The sequence below is a fragment of the Hylobates moloch genome, unplaced genomic scaffold (genome assembly GCF_009828535.3).
Source record: "Hylobates moloch isolate HMO894 unplaced genomic scaffold, HMol_V3 SCAFFOLD_24, whole genome shotgun sequence".
NCBI classification, from domain to species: Eukaryota; Metazoa; Chordata; class Mammalia; order Primates; family Hylobatidae; genus Hylobates; species Hylobates moloch.
In genome coordinates this window covers 1997628-2019914 of record NW_026652299.1, presented here as the reverse complement: position 1 = coordinate 2019914, position 22287 = coordinate 1997628, and the positions used below count along the sequence as shown (strand labels likewise).

Sequence of the window (22287 nt, the reverse complement as noted above, 5' to 3'; positions counted from 1 at the left end):
AAATTTCTGCATAAATCACCCCTTAGTTTGCATGTAATTAAAAGTAGGTATAAATATGAGTGCAACACTGCCTCTAAGTTGCTGCTCTGGGTGCCCTGGTAAGGGGGTGGTTCTGCTCTGCAAGGAGCAGGACCTCTGCTGCTGCTGTGCGTGGGGGGGCTGCTTCAATAAAAGTTGCTAACACCATCGGCTCAGCCTTGAATTCCTTCCTAGACAAAGCCTAGAAGCCTCTGGGCTAAGCCTGAATTCGGGGGCTGGCCTGCCTTGTATTCATATGCCCATGAGCACATGGCCAACAGGTGGTGGTGCTGGGATTCACACTAGGCGTGCGGCTGCAGCTGGGACGTGGGCAGTGTGGCCTGGCCTGTGAGGGTCTCTGTGGGATTTGCGTCTGGCCACGTTAAGCAGCCATTTGTAGGCATGGAGCTTTCCCTCTTCAGATAGTTTTCCTTGGAGGGAGATAGTTGCACAGACCTTTCTCATAAATAACACCCTAGATAATTGTGCTAGGTCCTTTTTATCTTTTCAGAACAGGAATGCACTTTAAAGTTAGGAAACAGGAGGTAATGAAAGAGCATGTAAATTCAGAATGCCTGTTGTGAGTGTTGAAGTTATTTTGTGGGAGAATAGTTACTTGTCTCGTTCGAGGTTGGGTTTAAGCTCTACAACAGGGGCTGGGCACAGTGGCTCACGCCTGTAATCCCAGCACTTTGGGAGGCCAAGGTAGACAGATCACTTGAGGTTAGGAGTTCGAGACCAGCCTGGCCAACACGGTGAAACCCTGTCTCTACTAAAAATATAAAAATTAGCCGGGCGTGGTGGCATGTGCCTGTAATCCCAGCTACTCAGGAGGCTGAGGCAGGAAAATCATCTGAACCCAGGAGGTGGAGGTTGCAGTGAGCCAAGATTGCACCACTGCACTCCAGCCTGGGTGACAAGAACGAAACTCTGTCTTAAAAATTAAAAAAAAAAAAAAAAAAAAAAAAAGACCAGCCTGGGCATCATAACGAGACCTTTTCTCTACAAAAAAAATGAAAAAATTAGCCAGGCATGGTGGTACGCGTCTGTAGTTCCAGTTACTTGGGAGGCTGAGGCAGGAGGATCGCTTGAACCCAGGAGACTGAGGCTACAGTGAGCTAAGATCGTGCCACTGCATTCCAGCCTAGGTAACAACAGAGCAAGACTCTGTTTCCAAAAAAAAGAGAGAAAGCTTCGCAACGTGTCTACTGAAAATATTTAGTTCATTCTGGACAACTGGGCGTAGACAGTTTGTTTCCAGTTGAATCGAACATAAAATCTCCTTGGATTGTCAGCTCTGAAAAAACAAATCACTTCTTGAATTTTTTGAGGCACAGGCTGAGTTCCCTTAAACGCATTAAGATAATCTGAGCATCCTGGTTAACCGATCTTGGAGTTTTGGGGTCTGTAAGACACCAGATGAGAGTCCAGCCTTCTGTGCATGGAAAACTAGGTCTTCATGTTCAGTGCAAATTTAGCCGTGGGGGAAAAACTGACTAAATATTTCTCTTCCTGTGACATTTTTCACACTTCCTAATTTGTTCTTGCTGACTTCTGAGGCATTACATTTTCTGGTTGATTAATTGCGTTCCTGGTTGTCTACCCTTAAGGCAGCTGGGAGAAGGAAGTGCGCCTTATTCCTTGCTATGCTTGCCATAGATCAATCAAAGTTTGCTGAAATGGATTTAATTGTATCTCACTTGGCTCATCATGCCAGCTGACTGCTTGGAATTTTCTTGGAGGGACCTAATTTGGTGGCCAATGAAGGTTCTACTCCATTTGGCCTCTGTGAGGATCAAGACAGACTTAGCCCCGTCGGATATTTTGGAATATTTTCACTTTCATGTCAGGAGACCCTAGAAAAAACTGGAGTCGCTTTCAGACCGAACCAACAACCACAGCCAGGAGGAGGGTTAAAAAAGAAAAAGCAAGAAACCAGGCATGGGTGGCATTTAGTTAAACAGAGACAAGGACTCTTTTTGGAACTCCAAACTCCTACTTGGTAAGTTATTCCAGGGTTCCCCCAATTTGCTAAAATAGTATTCCTTTTTAACTCCGGAACAAATCGCTGGGCCTCCCCTCGGATAAACATTCCCGAAATGAGAGACCCGAGAGGTGTTTTGAGGAATGAGCTGAAGTCGAATGGGCCCTTTCAGAAGGGGGTTCCCGGGGATTGGTGGGACGGATGGCTCTGATGTCCTTGGCTGGCTCCGCTTGTCCCTTGACTCTGATTTGAGTCAGATGAAATCATCTGAGCGGTGAGTATTTCCAGCACCGCACTTCAGTTTCGTGGCGTGGAACCAGTGATTTTTTTCCCCCTTTGTGGTCTGGTCTCTTGCATCCCCCATGTCCTGCTTGTGTGTGGGTGTGTGTGGGTATGTGCATGTGTGTGTGGGGGGTTCATATGCAGTTCCTTGGTTCTCAGCGATGGATGGCCCGTGGTCTGTTTGTGATTATCCACGGAACCTCAGGCGTGGTCTGGTTCCTGATGAGAACAAGATGCTGTTGTCCTGTCGAGGAACCCAGCTCTCTGGGGAGCCCTGACCCTGGTCAGCAGCTTGCTCTGTCCGTGGTTTGATCTGGGAATTTGGTATCAGGAGTACAGGCCCATTAAAAAAGAATGGCTCAGTCTGGGCATGGTGGGTCACGCATGTAATCCCAGCACTTTAGGAGGCCGAGGTGGGAGGATCACTTGAGGTCAGGAGTTCGAGACCAGCCTGGCCATGATGGTGAAACCCCGTCCCTCCTAAAAATACAAAAATTATCTGGGCGTGCTAGTGCATGCCTGTAATCCCAGCTACCCGGGACGCTGAGGCAGGAGAATTGCTGGAACCTGGGAGGCTGCGGTTGTAGAGAGCCGAGATTGCACCACTGCACTCCAGCCTGGGGGACAGAATGAGACTCCATCTCAAAAAACAAAACAAAACAATCCAAACCAAAAACAAAACAAAAAAGAAAAGCTCAGAGCCTGGGCGCCATAGTGAGACTCTGCCTCTACAAAAAAAAAAAAAAAAAAAATTAGCTGCACGTGATGGTGCACGCCTGTAGCCCCAGCTACTTGGGAGGCTGAGGCAGGAAGATCACTAGAGCCTGGGAGTTGGAGGTGATCTCAAACTGTGCGAGCTGTGATCGCACTACTGTACTCCAGCCTGCATGGCAGAGCGAGATCCTCTCTAAAAATAAGAAGAAAGAAAAGCTTGGGCCCCGGGCACCATGCTAGGTGATTTAACACTTTTTGTTTTTTTTTAGTGTTTCTTTTAAAAAAAAATTTTCATTTCAATAGCTTTAAGGTTGGTTTTTGGTTATGTAGATGAATTGTTCGTTGGTCAAGTCTGGGTTTTTATTGTACCTGTCACCCAAATAATGTCCATTGTACCCAGCAGGTAATTTTTCATCCTTCACCCCCTCCCGCCCTCTGAGAGTCTAGTGTCCGTTATCCCACTTCTGTCTGCTTTTGTGTACCCGTAGTTCAGCTCTCACTTATAAGTGAGAACATGTGGTATTTGGGTTTCTGATCCTGAGTTACTTCACTTAGGATAATGGCCTCCAGTCTCATCCAAGTTGCTGCAAAAGACATGATTTCATTCTTTCCTATGACTGAGTAGAATTCCATGGTGTATATGGACACATTTTCTGCATCTACTCATCGGTTGACGGGCACTTAGGTTGATTCCATATCTTTGCAACTGTGAATTGTGCTGCGATAAACGTGCATGTGCAGGTGTTTTTTTTTTTTTTTTTTTTTTTTTGAGGTGGAGTGTTGCTCTTGTTGCCCAGGCTGCAGTGCAGTGGCACAATCTTGGCTCACTGCAACCTGTGCCTCCTGGGTTCAAGTGATTCTACTGCCTCAGCCTCCCAAATAGCTGGGATTATGGGCACGTGCCACCATGCCTGGCTAATTTTGTATTTTTAGTAGAGATGGGGTTTCACCATGTTGGCCAGGCTGGTCTCGAACTCCTGACCTCAAGTGATCTGCCCACCTCGGCCTCCCAAAGTGCTGGGATTACAGGTGTGAGCCACCATGCCCGGCCCCTTTTTGATTTAATTATTTCTTTTCTTTTGGGTGATTACCCAGTAGTGGGACTGCTGGATCGAATGGTAGATCTGCCTTTAGTTCTCTGAGAAATCTCCATACTGTTTTCTGCAGAGGTGGTACTAATTTCATTCCCATCGGTAGCGTATAAGCACTCCCTTTGTACCACATCTACGCCAACATCTATTGTTCTTGTACTTTTTAATAATAGCCATTCTGGCTGGGGTAAGATACTATCTCATTGTGGTTTTAATTTGCATGTCCCTCTGATGGATTAGTGATTTTGAGCGTTCTGCGTATATTTGTTGGCCATTTGTGTATTTTTTTTCTTTTCTTTTTCTTTTTTTTTTGAGAGAGAGTCTCGCTCTGTCGCCCAGGCTGGAGTACAATGGCGTGATCTCGGCTCACTGCAACCTCCGCCTCCCAGGTTCAAGCGATTCTCATATCTCAGCCTCCTGAGTAGCTGGGATTACAGGTGTCCGCCACCATGCCCGGCTAACTTTTGTATTTTTGTAGAGATGGGGTTTCACTATGTTGGCTAGGCTGGTCTCGAACTCCTGACCTCAGGTGATCCATCCGTCTCGGCCTCCCAAAGTGCTGGGATTACAGGCGTGAGCCACTGCGCCTGGCTATTTCAAAATATCTTAATGTTACATCACATTAAATAAGGTATTAAATAGGCCCCATTTGTATAGCAATCAGGCAAGAGAAATAAAGTGCATCTGGATTGGAAGAGAGGAAGTCAAAGTATCTCTGTTGGCTGATGATATGATATTATACCTAGAACACCCTCAAGACTCCTCTAGAAGACTCCTAGATTTGAGAAAAGAATTCAGTGAAGTTTCAGGTTACAGAATCAATGTACACAGATCAGTAGCACTGCTATCTGCCAGCAGCGACCAAGCTGAGAATCAAATCAAGAACTCATTCCCATTTACAATAGGCACAATAACAACAACCAAACACCCTAGGAATATAGCTACCCAAGGATGTGAAAGATCTCTACAAGGAGAACAATGAAACACTGATGAGATAGATCATAGATGACACAAACAAATGGAAAAACATCCCGTGCTCAGGGGTTGGGAGAATCAATATTGTGAAAATGACCACACTGCCCAAAGCAATCTACAGAGTCAATGCGATTCCTATCAAGATACCAACGTCATTTTTCACAGAATTAGAAAAAAATCCAAAAATTCACATGGAAACAATGAGCCCGAAAAGCCAAAGCAATCCTAAGCAAAAGGAATGAATTTGGAGGGATCGCATTACCTGATTCAAGTTAATCTCTAAGGCCGTAGTAACCAAAATAGCATGGTACTGCTATAAAAGTACACACAGACCCATGGAACAGCATAGAGAACCCAGAAATAAAGCTACATTTTTACAAGCGACTGATCTTTGACAAAACATACAAAAACCTATCACTAGGGAAGGACACCCTGGTTAATAAGTGGTGCTGGGAAAATTGGATAGCCACATGCAAAAGAATGAAACTGGGTCGCTCTCTCTCACCATATGCAAAAATCAACTCAAGATGGATCAAAGACTTAAATCTAAGACCTGAAACTATAACAACTCTAGAAGATAACATTGAGAGAACTCTTTTGGACATAGGCCAAGGCAAAGAATTTATGCCCAAGACCCCAACAGAAACGTATTTCCTTTCTTTCTTTCTTCTTTTTTTTTTTTTGCTGGGTTTCAGGTTGCCGGCCCCCCCCCTGGGCTAATTTTTGTATTTTTATTAGATATGGTGTTTCACCATGTTGGCCAGGCTGGTCTCGAACTCCTGACCTCAAGTGATCTGCTCGCCTTGGCCTCCCAAAGTGCTGGGATAACAGGCGTGAGGCACTGCGCCCGGCCTTCATTTTCTGTTTTGAATTCTTGCAAACAGTGAGGTGGAGGGTCTTGTCTTTTATTATTTTATTTTATTTATTTTTATATTTTAAGAGACAGGGTCTTATTCTGTTACCCAGGCTGGAATGCAGTGGCACAATCATAGCTCACTGTAGCCTTGAACTCCTGGGGCTCAAGTGATCCTCCTACCTCAGCTTCCCAAGTAGCTGGGACCACAGGTGTGCACCACCATGCCTGACTATTTTTATTGTTTTGTAGAGATGGGGTATGGCCATGTTCCCTGGGCTGGTCTCCAACTCCTGGCTCAAGTGATCCTCCCTCTTCAGCCTCCCAAAGTGCTGGGATTACAGGTGTGAGCTGCTGCTGGCCTTGGCCTCATTTTAGAGAAGGGACCTCAGAGTGCAGAGGGGTGAACTGCTTGTTGATGGTCACAGACAGACCTGCAGCTCCAGCTCCTGCTCCTGCTCACATGTTTTTGGGTGTTGGATGAGGCCCCCAGGGAGGGAGCCCAGGCTCTGGTGTCACTGAGTAGCCTGGTACATGTTCTGTCCCCACAGCCACCTTGCTGGCTCTGTGACCTTGGGCAAGTCGTCATCTGCTGGGCCTCCAATTTCTGCATCTGTAAAATGAGATCACAAATGTACCTACTTACCGTGTTTTTAGGAATAAAGAGATGGTCTATGAAGCGTCCGGTAGACTTCCAGACAGCAGCAGTGTATGAGGGCTCCAATCTCCACGTCCTTGCCAGCACTGGTGGCTGCCTGTCTTTGTGGTTATAGCCATTGTGGTGGGGGTGGTGACATGTCACTGTGGTTGAGCATCTTTTTTTTTTCTTATTTATTTATTTATTTTGAAACGGAGTCTCGCAATTTTCACTTGGGCTGGGGTGAAATGGCATGATCTCAGCTCGCTGCAACCTCTGCCTCCTGAGTCGCTGAGATTACAGGTGCCCACCACCATGCCCAGCTAATTTTTTTGTATTTCTAGCAGAGATAGGGTTTCACTATGTTGGCCAGGCTTGTCTCGAACTCCTGACCTTGTGATCCACCCACCTCGGCCTCCCATAATGCCGAGATTACAGGCATAAGCCCCTGTGCTCAGCTTCTATTTCTTTTTGGAGACACAGTTTCACTCTTGTTGCCCAGGCTGGAGTGCACTGGTGTGATCTTGGCTCACTGCAACCTCTGCCCCCTGGGTACCTCTGCCTCCTGAGTAGCTGGGATTACTGGCACACACCACCACACCCAGGTAATTTTTGTAATTTTAGTGGAGACGGGGTTTCACCATGTTGGCCAGGCTGGTCTTGAATTCCTGACCTTGTGATCCGCCCACCTCGGCCTCCCAAAGTGCTGGGATTACAGGCGTGAGTCACCGCGCCCGGCCTGGCCTCTTTTTTTAATTTTTGAGATGGCGTCTCGCTTTTTCGCCCAGGCTGGAGTGCAATGGCGCTATCATGGCTCACTGCTACCCTCACCTCCTGGGTTCAAGTGATTCTCCTGCATCAGCCTCCTGAGTAGCTGGGATTACAGACACACACCACCACACCCAGCTACTTTTTGTATTTTTAGTAGAGATGGGATTTCACCATGTTGGCCAGGCTGGTCTCGAACTCCTGACCTCAGGCGATCCACCTGCCTCGGCCTCCCAAAGTGCTAGGATTACAGGCGTGAGGCACCGCACCTGACCGAGCATCTTTTCAGGTGCTTATTGGCCATTGCTGCATCTTCTTTAGATAAATGACTATTCATATTTTTTGTACATCTTTAAAATTAGGTAATTTGGCTTGTTTCAGTGGCTCACGCCTGTAATTTCAGCACTTTGGGAGGCTGAGGTGGGTGGATCGCTTAAGTTTAGGAATTGGAGACCTGGGCTCACGTGATCCTCCCACCTCAGCCTCCCAAAAGTGCTATGATTACAGGCATGAGCCACTGTGCCCAGCCTGGTCTCACTTTCTTTTGGTGGTGTCTTTTGCAGCACAACAGTTTTAAATTTTGATGAAGTTCAGTTTAGCTGTTTTGTTATTTATTTACTTACTATTTTTAGGTATAAGGTCTTAATCTATCACCCAGGCTGGAGTGCAGTGGCGCGATTGTAGCTCACTGCAGCCTCAACCTGGGCTCAAGTGATTCTGCCACTTCGGCCTCTTGGGTAGCTGGGACTACAAGCATAAGCCACCATGCCTGGGTAATTTTTTATTTTTGTTTTTTAGAGGTGGAATCTTGCCGCGTTGCCCAGGCTGGTGTCCAAATCTAGCCTCAAGGAAACCCTCCCACCTCAACCTCCCAAATTGCTGGGTATTTTGTTCTTTTGTTGCTGTGCTTTTGGTGTCATATCTAAGAAGTCTTTGCCTGGGCCGGGTGCAGTGGCTCACGCCTGTAATCCCAGCACTTTCTGAGGCCGAGGCGGGCGGATCACGAGGTCAGGAGATTGAGACCATCTGGCTAACACGGTGAAACCCCATCTCTACTAAAAATACAAAAAATTAGCTGGGTGTGGTGGCGGGCGCCTGCAGTCCCGGCTACTCGGGAGGCTGAGGCAGGAGAATGGCGTGAACCTGGGAGGCGGAACTTGCAGTAAGCCGAGATCACACCACTGCACTCCAGCCTGGGCGACAGAGGGAGATTCTGTCTTAAAAAAAAAAAAAAAAAAAAAAAGAAGTCTTTGCCTAACCCAAGGTCACGAAGATTTATGCCTATATTTTCTTTTTTTTTTTGAGAAGGAGTCTCGCTCTTTCTCCCAGGCCGGAGTGCAGTGGCGCTGTCTTGGCTCACTGCAAGCTCCGCCTCCCGGGTTCACGCCATTCTCCTGCCTCAGCCTCCTGAGTAGCTGGGACTACAGGCGCCTGCAATCATGCCCGGCTAATTTTTTGTATTTTTAGTAGAGACGAGTTTCACCATGTTAGCCAGGATGGTCTTGATCTCCTGACCTCGTGATCCGCCCTCCTCAGCCTCCCAAAGTGCTGGGATTACAGGCGTGAGCCACCGCGCCCGGCTATGCCTATATTTTCTGCTAAGAGTTTTGTAGTGGTAGCTCTTACACTTAGGTCTGTGATCAGTTTTGAGTTAGTTATCATATATGGTGTGAGGGAGGGGTCCGGCTTCATTTTTTTTTTGACATGGAGTCTGACTGTGTTGCCCAGGCTGGAGTACAATGGTGGGATCTTGGCTCACTGCAACCTCTGCCTGCCGGGTCCAAGTGATTCTCCTGCCTCAGCCTCCCAAGTAGCTGGGATTACAGGCATGCACCACCACGCCTGGCTAATTTTGCATTTTTAGTAGAGACAGGGTTTCACCATGTTGGTCAGGCTGGTGTCGAACTCCTGACCTCAGGTGATCCATCCACCTCGGCCTCCCAGAGTGTTGGATTACAGGCATGAGCCAGTGTGCCCAGCCGGGCTTCATGCTTTTGAAGGTGGGTACCCAGTTGTCCGTCATTAGATGTGTTCTGGGTGCACCTGTGGTGTGCTCCTCCTATGACAGGCAGCAGTGGGAAGCCACAGCTCTCTAAGGGAGTGTTTGGTTTAGTTTGGGGGAAGCCCGTGAATGAGACAGGTTGAGGAAAGTTCAAAAAGGAGAGTGAAGCCAGTTGTGGGAGTGTGAAGGAAGGAATGACTGACAGATCCTTAACCGGGTTGGGAAGTACTTCACTGTTGAAGTGGTGTTTGAACTGAGCTTGGAGCCTGGGGAGAACTCATTTCAGAAATTCTCAGTAATCAGGACCAGGGGCTTGGCCCTTACGAGACTGGTTTCCTTTTTTTTTTTTTTTTCTTTTTGAGACGGAGTCTTGCTCTATAACCCAGGCTAGAGTGCAGTGCCATGATCTCGGCTCCCTGCAGCCTCTGCCTCCTGGGTTCAAGTGATTCTCGTGCCTCAGCCTTCCGAGTAGCTGAGATTACAGGCATGTGCCACCACACCCAGCTAATTTTTGTATTTTTAGTAGAGACAGGGTTTCGCCATGTTGGCCATGCTGGTCTCGAACTCCTGAGCTCAGGTGATCCACCCGCCTTGGCCTCCCAAAGTGCTGGGATTACAGGTGTAGGCCACCGCATCCGGCCTAGTTTCTTTCTTTTTTTTTTAAAATAGGGTCTCTTCTGCTCCCCAGGCTGGACTGCAGTAGCACAATCATAGCTTACTGTAGCCTTGAACTTCTGGGCTGAAACGACCCTCCTGCCTCAGCTTTGGAAGTAGCTGGAACTACAGATTCATACCACCATGCCTCACTGTTTGTTTTTTTCTTTTTTTGGTAGAAATAGGGTCTTGCTGTGTTGCCCAGGTTGGTCTCAAACTCCTGGGCTCAAGTGATGCTCTCCAGCCTCAGCCTCCCAAAGTTCTGGGATTACAGGTGTGAGCCAGTGCCCAGCTACAACACTATTTGTACTTTGCTTCAAGGTAGAAGCACTGAGACCATTACAGGAAGACAGCAACCTTCTTCTCTCACTGTAGGTTGGTTGTCCGGACGATGCGGCAGTGTTTCCTCGCCAGGGTTCCTCCTCCTGTTCTCCTGGGGGAAATGGATGTAGCTGAGAATTGGCAGAGAGGCCGTGGTGGAGGAGGGAAGATTCTCTGCCTCGTGTGGAGGTCACTCTCGGGACTCAGTGTGGCAGGGCCTGTTGAGCACGTTCTGTTTGTGTCAGCAGCTTTTGCTTGGTGCTGTGGCTGACTGAGGCGCGGTCCCCATCACCATGAGACCTCACAGGCGCTGGGAGGGCATGCAGCTGTCGCCCTGCCTCGGCCGCCCTCCTGGCCCCAAATGAAATTATATGGCTCACGTGAATTAGATTATTTTCATTCATTCAGCAGATGTTTATTTAGCATCTATTATGTGCCGGGCACTGTTATTTTTCTTTTCTTTTTTTTATTTTTTGAGACAGAGTCTCATTCTGTCACTGAGGCTGGAGTGCAGTGGTGTGATCTTGGCTCACTGCAACTTCTGCCTCCTGGGTTCAAGAGATTCTCGTACCTCAGCCTCTGGAGTAGCTGGAATTACAGGCATGCACCACCGTGCCTGGCTAATTTTATTTGTATTTTTAGTAGAGACCGAGTCTGACTGTGTTGTCCTGGCTGGTCTCGAACTCCTGGCCTCCAGTGATCCGCCCATCTTGGCCTCCAAAAGTGCTGGGATTACAGGTATGAGCCATCGCAATGGCTTTATTTATTTATTTTTTATTTATTTAGAGGCAGTTTTGCTCTTGTTTCCCAGGCTGGAGTGCAGTGGTGCAATCTCAGCTCACTGTAACCTCCACCTTCCGGGTTCAAGTGATTTTCCTTCAGCCTCCCGAGTACCTGGAATTACAGGTGTGCACCACCATGCCCGGCTAATTTTTGCATTTTTAGTAGAGATGGGGTTTCACCATGTTGGCCAGGCAGGTCCCGAACTCCTGACGTCAGGTGATCCACCCGCCTCAGCCTCCCAAAGTGTTGGCATTACAGGTGTGTGCCATCACGCTGGCCTTATTTTTGTTTTTTGAAATGGAGTCTTGCTCTGTTGCCCAGGCAGGAGTGTAGTGGCTCGATCATGGCTCACTGTAGCCTCCGCCTCAGCCTCCTGAATATCTGGGACTGTAGGTGCGTGCTATGGTGCCTGGCCCGAATGGCTTTTTTATACCTACGTCAACAGTACTATGTTTTACTAACAGAAAAGCATCAAATAAGACTTTTCTTCTGAAACTATGTTCAGAGTCACTGCGGTACTGCCTTGGCAATCTGGTGAATGTATCCTCACAGCATTTAAAAAAAGAAAAAAACAGAATTTTTGCTTCCTCCCTGAGGATTGGGAATATGGAACGGTGGTTATAACGTAAAGGGAAAAGCATCTAGATGGAACAGTGAATTAATGGATCGCAACTATGTTAAAAGAGGCACAGCCCTCCTGGAATGAGGGAAAACGGACGGAAAATGCTGAATGTTGGCCCGCGTGCAAGGCAGCTGGAGCTCTTGCTAGTGGGAGTGTGAATTGGCTCAGTCACTTTGGAAAACTGAAATATTTACCAAGCTGAACATATGTAGATCCCGTGATGCAGCCATTTCACTTAGATATGTTATGGAGCCAACAGAAAGGCGCACATATGTCCACCAAGAGCCATGTGCTGGAATGTGCGTAACAGCACCGTGTGGAACAGGGAGGCGCTGGAACCCTCCCAGATGCCCCGCAGCAGAGGGAGGAGGAGGCGACGAGGACACACAGTCACGCAGTGGCGCCCACCGCAGGGGCAGCCAGCGCCCCACAGCCACGTGCACAACAGGTCTCACAGCCTGATGCTGAGGGAAAGACATCAGGAACAAAGGAACTGACTTTCAACCGTGGTTACATAATATCCAAACAGGCCAGGCGCAGGGGCTCACACCTGTAATCCCAGCACTTTTGGAGGCTGAGGGAGGAGGATTGCTTGAGATTGGGAGTTGGAGACCAGCCTGAGCAACATGGGCAAACCTCATCTCTACAAAAAATACAAAAATTAGCTGGGTGTGGTGACATGTGCCTGTGGTCCCAGCTACACTCAGGAGGCTGAGGTGGGAGGATTGCTTAAGCCGGGGAGGTCAAGGCTACAGTGAGCTGTGACTGCACCACTGCACTCCAGCCTGGGCGACAGAGTGAGACCCTGTCTCAAAAACAAAAACCCCAAAACAGGCAAACCCCCAAAAAACCCCTGAGCTTGAGAAGTCAGTGGTTACTCTTGGGTGGTGACTGACAGGTTCTGAGCGGGCATTGACGCTAATTCTGCTGTTGCTTCTCTGGGTGCGATAGCACTGGGGCATTCATGTAGAAAACTCACTGAGCTGAGCAGTCGAGAAACACCTGCCTGGAAACGGTACCCATGAGCCCTGGAACAGCACTCACTTTGTGCAGGGAAAGGGAGAGGAGGGGAATGACGTGTGTCTGTAACATGGTGTGTGTGTGTATTTTCACTGTAAATTTAATATATCCATGACAGAAATTTATCTCTGGATGCCGTAAAAATATTCACTAAGATTTTCTACAAAGATAGTATCTGAATTTTTTTTTTTTTTTTTTTAAGACAGTCTCGCTCTGTTGCCTAGGCTGGAGTGCAGTGGTGCAATCTCAGCTCACAGCAACCTCCACCTCCACCTCTCAGGTTCAAGTGATGCTCCTTCCTCAGCCTCCCGAGTAGCTGGGATTACGGGCACACACCACCATGCCTGGCTAATTTTTGCATTTTTTTGTTTTTGTTTTTGAGACGGAGTCTCGCTCTGTCGCCCAGGCTGGAGTGTAGTGGTGCGATCTCGGCTCACTGCAAGCTCTACCTCCCGGGTTTACGCCATTCTCCTGCCTCAGCCTCCCGTGTAGCTGGGACTACAGGCACCCACCACCACACCCGGCTATTTTTTTTTTTTTTTCATTTTTAGTACAGATGGGGTTTCCGTGTTAGTCAGGATGGTCTCGATCTCCTGACCTCGTGATCCACCCGCCTTGGCCTCCCAAAGTGCTGGGATTACAGGTGTGAGCCACCACGCCCAGCCTAATTTTTGTATTTTTAGTAGAGATGGGGTTTCACCATGGTGGCCAGGCTGGTCTCGAACTCCTGACCTCGGGTAATCTGCTCGCCTCAGCCTCCCACAGTGCTGGGATTACGGGCGTGAGCCACTCTGCCCGGCCAGTACCTGAATATTGAATTGTAGGCTCCATGGATGGTCCAGAACACATGACAACACCACCAGTGTGTTCAAAAGCATAGTGAGCCACACAACCCACTGAAGAGTGTAGCCAAGTTGAAGGGTTTTTCCCAGAACACCACGAAGCATAGTTCTTTTTTTTTTCTTCCTGCTTGCCCAGGCAGGAGTGCAATGGTGCTATCCTGGCTCACTGCAATCCCAAAGTGTTGGGATTACAGGCATGAGCCACTGCGCCCAGCCTCTATAGAGTTTTTTCTTTTTTTTTTTTTTTTTTTTTTTTTTTTTTTTTTGAGACGGAGTCTCGCTCTGTCGCCCAGACTGGAGTGCAGTGGCGCAGTCTCGGCTCACTGCAAGCTCCACCTCCCGGGTTCACGCCATTCTCCTGCCTCAGCCTCTCCGAGTAGCTGGGACTACAGGCGCCCGCCACCACGCCCGGCTAATTTTTTGTATTTTTTTTTTTTAGTAGAGACGGGGTTTCACCGTGGTCTCGATCTCCTGACCTCGTGATTCGCCCGCCTCGGCCTCCCAAAGTGCTGGGATTACAAGCGTGAGCCACCGCGCCCGGCCGAGTTTTTTCTTGTTGTTGTTTATTTTTGTTTTTGTTTTTGTTTTTTTTGAGACGGAGTCTCACTCTGTCACCCAGGCTGGAGTGCAGTGGTGGGATCTCAGCTTAGTGCAACCTCCACTTTCTGGGTTCAAGCGATTCTCCTGCCTCAGTCTCCGAAGTAGCTGGGACTACAGGTGCCCGCCAGCATGTATAGCTAATTTTTGTATTATTATTATTTTTGAGATGGAGTTTTGCTCTTGTTGCCCAGGCTGGAGTGCAATGGCGTGATCTCGGCTCACTGCAACCTCTGCCTCCCAGATTCAAGTGATTCTCCTGCCTCAGCCTCCCTAGTAGCTGGGATTACAGGCATGCGCCACCACACTCGTCTAATTTTTGTATTTTTAGTAGAGATAGGGTTTCTCCATGTTGGCCAGGCTGGTCTCGAACTCCTCAGTCAATGGATCCACTTGCTTCAGCCTCCCAAAGTACTGGAATTACAGGTGTGAGGCACCCTGCCTGGACAATAATCACTTTTAATATTTTTTTCATCAATCATTTTTTTTTTTTGAACCAGAGTCTTGCTTTGTTGCCCAGGCTGGATTGCTTGAGCCCAGGAGTTTGAGACTAGCCTGGGCAACATGGCGAGACCCTATCTCTATGAAAAATTATTATTTGTTTTGAGACAGAGTCTCACTCTGTTGCCCAGGCTGGAGTACAGTGGCGCAATCTCGGCTCACTGCAACCTCTGCCTCCTGAGTTCAAGCAATTCTCTGCCTCAGCCTCCCGAGTAGCTGGGATTACAGGTGCCCACCACCACACCTGGCTAATTTTTGTATATTTAGTAGAGATAGAGTTTCACCATGTTGGCCAGGTAGGTCTTGAACTCCTGACCTCGTGATCTGCCCACCTTGGCCTCCCAAAGTGCTGGGATCACAGGCGTGAGCCACCTTGCCTGGCCAAAAAATTAATTTTTTAAAAATATAAAATCTATAAAAAATTTAGACCGGGCACGGTGGCTCATGTCTGTAATCCCAGCACTTTGGGAGGCTGAGGCAAGTGGATCACGAGGTCAGGAGATCGAGACCATCCTGGCTAACACGGTGAAACCCCGTCTCTACTAAAAATGCAAAAAATTAGCCGGGCGTGGTGGCGGGTGCCTATAGTCCCAGCTACTCAGGAGGCTGAGACAGGAGAATGGCGTGAACCCCGGGAGGTGGAGCTTACAGTGAGCCGAGATCACGCCACAGCACTCCAGCCTGGGCGAAATAGCAAGACTCCATCTCAAAAAAAAAAAAAACAAAAAAATTTAAATAATAAAATAGTCCGTATGGCACATTACAGCTTTATGCACATGCAAAGTAATATGCAAAAATCAACATAGATGTATACAGGTTGTAGGGATGGAGTGACTTTATTTCAAAATATCTTAATGTTACATCACATTAAATAAGGTATTAAAAATAAACCTTAAGGTTAATGAAATTGAGGCTATGAAAAGTTTCTGTTTAAAGTATAGGACCTAGGCTGGATGCGGTGGCTCTCGTCTGTAATCCCAGCACTTTGGGAGGCCGAGGCAGGCGGATCACCTGAGTTCAGGAGTTCAAGACCAGCCTGGCCATCATGGTGAAACCCTGTCTCTACCAAAAATACAAAAATTAGCCAGGCGTGGTGGCGTGTGCCTGTAATCCCAGCTACTCTGGAGGCTGAGACAGGAGAATTGCTTGAACCCGGGACTTGGAGGTTGCAGTGAGCCGAGATAGTGCCACTGCATTCCAGCCTGGGAGACAGCAAGACTCCCTCTCAAAAAAGAAAAAAAAAAAAAGAAAAAAGTTACTGTTTAAAGTATACAACCTAGGCTGGTTTGTATACTATGGCTGACGCCTGTAATCCCAGCACTTTGGTAGGTTGAGGTGGGAGGATTGCTTGAGTCCAGGAGTTCGAGACCAGCCTGGGCAACATAGTGAGACCCCATATCTACAAAAAATACAAAAATTAGCTGGGCGTGGTGGTGCACACTTGTACTACATTTGTAGTTCCAGCTACTTGGGAGGCTGAGGTGGGAGGATTGCTTGAGCCCAGGAGGTCCTGGCAACAGTGAGCTGTGGTCATGCCACTGCATTCCAGCCTAGGCAACAGAGAAAGATCTTGTCTCAAATAAAAAAAAAATAGGAAAAGAAAGTATGTGACCTGTATGGTAGTTAGCACAGTAGTTAGGGGAGCTGTCTTGGGCGTGAGAGGATCGTGGGTGAAGTGTGCTACCTGGAACAGAAGCATCTCTGTTTCCCCACGTTCGAGGGGTGTTCCTGCTGTTCCCTGGCCACAGAGCTGCCAAACTCTCATCTCTAATGCCATGGCTATAATATGGATGAGGAAACTTCTGCTTCCATTTCCTGAGAACAGTTTGTTAATTTCAGAGTAACATAGTAGCTTAGAGAAGGTTTTTTTGTTTTGAGACAGTCTCGCTTTGTTGCCCAGGCTGGAATGCAGTGTTGTGCTCTTGGCTCACAGCAACCTCTGCCTCCTGGGTTCAAGCAATTCTCCTGCCTCAGCCTCCCAAATAGCTGGGACTACAGGCACTCGCCACCATGCCTGTCTAATTTTTTGCTTTTTTTTTTTGTTTTTTGAGACGGAGTCTCACTCTGTCACCCAGACTGAAGTGCAGTGGTGTGATCTCGGCTCACTGCAAGCTCTGCCTCCCGGGTTCACGCCATTCTCCTGCCTCAGCTTCCCAAGTAGCTGGGACTACAGGCGCCCGCCACCACGCCTGGCTAATTTTTTGTATTTTTACTGGAGACGAGGTTTCACCATGTTAGCCAGGATGGTCTCGATCTCCTGACCTTGTGATCCGCCCGCCTCAGCCTCCAAAAGTGCTGGGATTTACAAGAGTGAGGCACCCCACCCAGCCAAGAAGTTTTAATTAATTTACTTATTTATTTGTTAGCCGACTCAGAATGTGTAAGTAGAGAAGCTTTTAATCCAGGGTAGAAAGTGTTTGTGAGCGGAAGAAGGAATATTCATGTTGAAAATTGAGAACATCTGCGGACTGTCTTTCATTTGATTTCAGTGGAAAAGGTGTAGTCTGACTTGTCGTTTTTCATTCTGCCCATCCAGATGAAGAAATAAAAGCAGTGGGCCAGGCACGGTGGCTCACGCCTGTAATCCCAGCACTTTGGGAGGCTGAGGCGGGCAGATCACGAGGTCAGGAGATCGAGACCAGCCTGGCCAACATGGTGAAACCCTGTCTCTACTAAAAACACAAAAAATTAGCCGGGCGTGGTGGCACGTACCTGTAGTCCCAGCTACTCGGTAGGAGGCTGAGGCAGGAGAATCGCTTAAACCCAGGAGGCGGAGGTTGCACCGTTGCACTCCAGCCTGGGCAACAGAGCGAGACTCTGTCTCAAAAAAAAAAAAAAAAAAGAAATACGAAATAAAAGCAGTGTTCACGAACACCTGATTGCCATTCTACTTCGGGGGAGGGGTCAGGACAAGTGATTGAATTCCTTCTCTCTCTGTTGCCCTATGACAAGGGCTTTCAAACTGTGGCCCCTGACCAGCAGCAGCATGTGGGAACTTGTTAGAAATGCAGATTCCAGGCTGAGTGTGGTCGCTCACGCCTGTCATCCCAGCACTATGGGAGGCTGAGGCGGGTGGATCACCTGAGGTCAGGAGTTTGAGACCAGCCTGGACAACATGGTGAAACCCCATCTCTACTAAAAATACAAAAATTAGCTGGGCATGGTGGCGGGTGCCTATAGTCCCAGCAATTTGGGAGGCAGAGGCGGGTAGATCACTTGAGGTCAGGAGTTCAAGACAAGCCTGGTCAACATGGTGAAACCTCATCTCTACTAAAAATACAAAATTAGCCGGGTATGGTGGCACACGCCTGTAATCCCAGTTACTCGGGAGGTTGAGGCATGAGAATCGCTTGAACCCTGGACACTGAGGTTGCAGTGAGCTGAGATTGTGTCACTGCACTCTAGCTTGGGTGACAGAGCAAGACTTCGGCACCCCTTCCAAAAAAAGCAGATTCCTAGTCCCCACCCCAGCCCTCCTGTTAGAGAGACTCTGGGGGTGGGCCCAGCCCTCTGTGTTTGAAGGAACCCACCAGGTGATTCTGATACGCACCCACTTTGGATAATTTAGCCCTGGGACGCTGTGCCATCCTCGCTGGTCCTGATCTCCCCTCCGTTCTAGGGAACTGGCAGCTGGGGACAGCAGCCTTGTGTGGTGGAAGAGCATGGAACTTGGAGTCCATGGGAACGTGCATTCAGGTCCTCCCCGCCACTAAACGGGACGGTAGGAACCACATTTGTGGTCTCCTTGGGAAGGCCCATGCCCTGTCCTGGCTCTGAAAGCACTGGCCCTGGGCCTCTCCACCGGCACTGGGAACCTCAGGGAGTGCCTGGGCTGCGCAGACCTGGAGCTGGGGGTGTCTCTGAGTGCTCAGTGTAGCCCCACTGCTGGGTCAGCAGGAAGTAGTGTGCGGGCCAGTCCGGGGTGGGCTTGGCCTCCAGGCAGCAGCTGCAGCTGTGCTGCTTGGGACCCTCCAGTGTCTGTCCCGTGCGACCTGTGCTGAGGCTGGCAGGGCCTGTGACTTCTGCCGAGGTCAGCATTTGCAGAAGGTGTGCTCCGATGAAGGGGGAGCGCCTTTGCACAGGGTTCGTTGGCAAATCCTGTTTGTTTCTTTCTTTTTTTTTTTTTTTTTTTTGAGATGAGGTCTTGCTCTGTTGCCTAGGCTGGAGTGCAGTGGTGTGATCTCGGCTCACTTTAACTTTCACCTCCTGAGTTCAAGCGATTCTCATGTCTCAGCCTCCTGAGTAGCTGGGATTACAGGTGCCCACCACCATGCCTAGCTAATTCTTTTTTTGAGACAGAGTCTTGCTCTGTCGCCCAGGCTGGAGTGCAGTGGTGTGATCTCGGCTCACTGCAAGCTCTGCCTCCTGGGTTCAAGCGATTCTCCTGCCTCAGCCTCTCCGAGTAGCTGGGACTACAGGCGCCCACCACCATGCCCGGCTAATTTTTTGTATTTTTAGTAGAGACGGGGTTTCACTGTGTTAGCCAGGATGGTCTTGATCTCCTAACCTCGTGATCCGCCCGCCTCGGCGTCCCAAAGTGCTGCGATTACAGGCGTGAGCCAGCGCACCCAGCCTTTTTTTTTTTTTTTGAGACGGAGTCTCGCTCTGTTGCCCAGGCTGGAGTGCAGTGGCGCTGTCTCTGCTCACTGCAAGCTCTGCCTCCCTGGTTCACACCATTCTCCTGCCTCAGCCTCCCGAGTAGCTGGGACTACAGGCTTCTGCCACCATGCCTGGCTAATTTTTTGTATTTTTAGTAGAGACAGGTTTCATCCTGTTAGGATGGTCTCGATCTCCTGACCTCGTGATCCACCCGCCTTGGCCTGCCAAAGTGCTGGAATCACAGGCGTGAGCCACCGTGCCTGGCCATGCCCACCTAATTTTTGTGTGCTTAGTAGAGATGGAATTTCGCCACATTGGCCAGGGAGGCCTCAAACTCCTGACCTCAGGTGATCCACCTGCTTCGGCCCCCCAAAGTGCTGGGAATTCAGGCATGAACCACTGCGCCCGGCCAATCCTTTTTGTTTCTAAAGCTGTGGACTCTGGGGTGGGAGGCCCGAGATGTCAGCTGCGAAAAGAATGTGGTGCTCGCCTGCTCTGGGTCGTTACTGCCTGAAGTTCCTGGTGAAAGACACTGGGCGGGAGACGGGTGTGTGTGTGTTTGAAGTTTCGTTACCTTCTGATTTGTGGATAACTTACTTGGAGATTCACAACCTTGTGAGGCTGAAAGGATCTTGAATGTTGCTTGTGGGTTGTTTCCCCTTTTTCTGTTGCAAAGGGGTCACAGTGGGCCAGCGGCTGACTTGGGCCTGACTTTGCCCCTCACCGCATGCCTGGCTTCTGTGACAGCTGCCCAGCCCCCTCTCACAGTTTATCTTTGCATGTGGAGCATCCAAGTGTGACTCCCACGCATCGTGTGGAAGACACCAATTTGTGAGCCAGTCTGGGGAGCTGACCGCCACCCAAAGCTTGCTGAGAGGGGAATGCATTCTGAGTTTTAGTGGGTAGATTTGCAGAATCTTTTCGGATTGGAGCATGGTAATTCTGGGAGGAAGTCAGGGACGCTTATTGAATGTTTTCTATTTGCTAGTTATTTTCAGCTCTCCCGCCTCACTGAATTCTGAGGCCCTCGGCCTGGGATCTGAGGGGCCGCTTCCACCCCAGGGTCTCACAGATAGTGAGCGGCATTTCAGGGGCAGGACACTTCCAAGTCCAGGTTCCGGGTTGGGTCTGAAGCCCACAGTGAAGCAGTTTGGTGCCAGAAGGGTTGGAGTGGGGAGCGGCTGCCGTTCGAGGGGCTTGCGGGGGGTTGCTGTAGTATCAGGGCATAGATGGTGATGGCCAGGCCCAGGGGTGAGGGCATCCTTACGCCCACCACACGGATTTGAACGGTAAGCTCAGAGGTGGCTGCACGCTAGGCCACACAGCTAGGAAATGATGGAGGCTGGATTTCAGCCAGGATCTCTCTGAGCCAGATCCCATCCTGCGTCCACAGCCTTTCCAGCCTGGGCCAAGCTGGCCTCTCTCGTCTGATCTGTTTTCTCTCTGTGGGACTGTGTTAGTTTAGGGTGTATCGTCCAGGCGCTGTGTCTTATGAGCTGTGTGCGCTGCTTCAAGGGGTGTCAGTTTGATGGAGTATTGAAGTCCCATTAGTGAGCATAATCTTTATTCCTGCAGAAAGCCAGGCTCCTCCTCCTGGTGTTTCTGCCCGTTCTGCAGTGCGTGGTCCGTCACCTGGCAGTGCACCTCATTTGAAATGATGTTTTTTTTTTTTCCTTTTCTTTTTTAGAGACAGAGTCTTACTCTGTCACCCAGGCTGGAGTGCAGTGGCCCAGTCTCGGCATACTGCAGCCGTGAACTCTTGGGCTCGAAAGCAATCCTCCTGCCTCAGCCTCCTGAGTAGCCGGGACTACAGGGTGCACCACCACGCCCGTAGTTTTATTTTTTGTAGAGATGGCATCTCATTATGTTGCCCAGGCTGGTCTTTAACTCCTGGGCTCAAGCGATCCTTTTGCCTCAGCCTCCCAGAGTGCTGGGATCGTAGGCGCTAGCCATTGCACCTGGTCTTTTTCTTTCTTTTTCTTAATTAAAATTTATTTTGAAAATATGGGCATCTGGCCAGGCATGGTGGCTCATGCCTGTAATCCCAGCACTTTGGGAGGCCAAGGTGGGTGGATCATTTGAGGTCAGGGGTTTGAGACCAGCCTGGCCAACATGGTGAAACCCTGTTTCTACTAAAAATACAAAAATTAGCTGGGCGTATTGGTGCATGCCTGTCATCCCAGCTACTCTGGAGGCTGAGGCAGGAGAATCGCTTGAATCTGGGAGGTGGAGGTTGCAGTGAGCCAAGATCGTGCTACATCCAGCCTGGGCAACAGGCTCTCAAAAAAAAAAAAAATGAGATATGGGCATGCTAGTTTAGTAAATTGATATTTGAAAGCATAGCTCTCTAATGATTGGAACTTGTACCTAGAGGTTATTAAGATGTTTGAGAGCAATCGAGAGTTGAAGAAGTGTCTTTGATTTAAAATGTGTTGTTTGAGCTCTTTCAGATTCTCATGCAATCAAAGTTCGAATTCTTCACCAACATGTGACCACTTGGTAATCATTACTGAGTTTACATTCTTTCTTGGAAGATTATCTTATTTTAATAATCAGGAAAGTCATAAAAATTAATACATGATTAATAGAGAAAACTTATTTTAAACTTTTTTTTTTGGAGACAGAGTCTCTGTCGCCCAGGTTGGAATGCAGTGGCGCGATCTGGGCTCACCGCAACCTCCGCTTCCTGAGTTTAAGCGATAATTCTCCTGCCTCAACCTCCTGAGTAGCTGGGATTACAGGCATGCGCCAACATGTAAAAAACAAAAAAAAAAACGAAAAAACTTTTTTTCTATTTAGAACTCACTCTGTATTAAAAACCAAACTGACTTTTTAAACATTGTTCCTTGTTTTGTTTTTTTCTTTACAAGCTGGGCGTAGGATCTCTGATTTGCTTTTGCCGCCTTGTGCAGGGTGCACGGTGATTTCTTGTCCGTACGGCGGCTGGAGTTTTCTGGCTTAATTCTTCCGTGCGTATGGCCAGGAGTCCTAGCTATAAGCAGGCCTGGAGTTTTTTCTCTTTCT

The 22287-nt window shown here is 48.8% G+C and overlaps 1 protein-coding gene across 2 annotated transcripts in view; it reads left to right on the top strand.

Annotated features, from left to right (window-relative positions):
- SNX8 (sorting nexin 8) overlaps positions 1 to 22287 on the top strand; it is a 55993-nt gene that overhangs the window by 11627 nt on the left and 22079 nt on the right. The gene's annotated exons all lie outside the window — the stretch shown is intronic.